Source organism: Scatophagus argus, chromosome 1 (assembly GCF_020382885.2).
Source record: "Scatophagus argus isolate fScaArg1 chromosome 1, fScaArg1.pri, whole genome shotgun sequence".
Classification (NCBI taxonomy): domain Eukaryota; kingdom Metazoa; phylum Chordata; class Actinopteri; family Scatophagidae; genus Scatophagus; species Scatophagus argus.
Genome location: NC_058493.1, coordinates 29,644,309 through 29,645,527, shown reverse-complemented (window position 1 = coordinate 29,645,527; position 1,219 = coordinate 29,644,309).

The window sequence follows — 1,219 nt, the reverse complement described above, 5'->3', positions numbered from 1 at the left end:
TGTCTGGTAGTAATCTGCAGCTCTCTTCAGCACTACAGAGCTTTAAGGTACAGCTGGGTTGGTGTAAAGTCAAATTCTGGCCCATTCAGCATTGCGATTAAGTATTTTAGCGTGTAACACAACATTGGACAGCAGCAAGTTGGTCGGAGTCATATAGCAATGCACAACTCTCAGCTCTGGTCAGCCTGTATCACAGTAAAACTGCATGCTGCCGGCTGCATGAAATGAAACCAGTTTAAGTTTGAACACCACAGCAGAAAACAACGCAGCCCTTCTTTATATATTATATAAAGAATATTTTATATTAATATATTTATTGTAAAGGCCAAAGTATACTGAATGTTTGACCTGAGTTCTATTATTTTATTTTCTTAATTCTGTTTTTCATCTCATTCCACTTTATAATATTTGCCATAAATACTTAATTACTTACTATTACTTAATAACCATTTCTTTTTTGTTTGAAAAAACTGAGGAGTTTTGTCTGATTCTGATCTGAGGTTTAAGTCACAGAAATCAAACTGATTAGAGAAGAATTTGAATTGTGTTTTTTCTTTTTGTGTTTCTTCTTCTTCAATACCCCAACACATTAGGAAATATCCAACAATATGTACAACATACCTGACAAATATTAATATGCTAAAATATATGTAAACAATCACACAGCAGTAAATTATTATTAAAGACTTGATAAAATATCAGTACTGTGAGTACTGTGTTTCTGTGGTAAGGTGACTTATTGTAAAAGAATTATGAGCTGCAGCAGGTCAACTGGAGTCTGTTTACCGGGACTGTGACCTTCTTAAAGTCTGGACTCTTCTGAACCTGGATCTGATTTGACCAGGATCCTGACACAGAGAGCTGCTGCTCAGCTGTTGTGTTGTTTACACTATGGCTGCCATGACAACAAGGAGCCATGCCTGCCTCCTGTTTCCTCTGCAGACACATACACATACACACACACACACACACACACACAGTCTGTTATTGTCTGTGGGTAACAGGATGGGAAAGTTTGACCAACCAGCATCAGCTTAAGATTGTGATGGCTTGTTGTCCATTTTGTTTCCCATATATATTTATATACCTTTCAGTTTTCTTTTATCACCAAATAAATAAGTATTATGACTATTGACTATTGACTATTATTGATCTATGTTGCCCCAGTAAAAGTAAGTAGAAGAGCAGTTTCCTTTGTTAATGAAAGTCTTTCTACTTG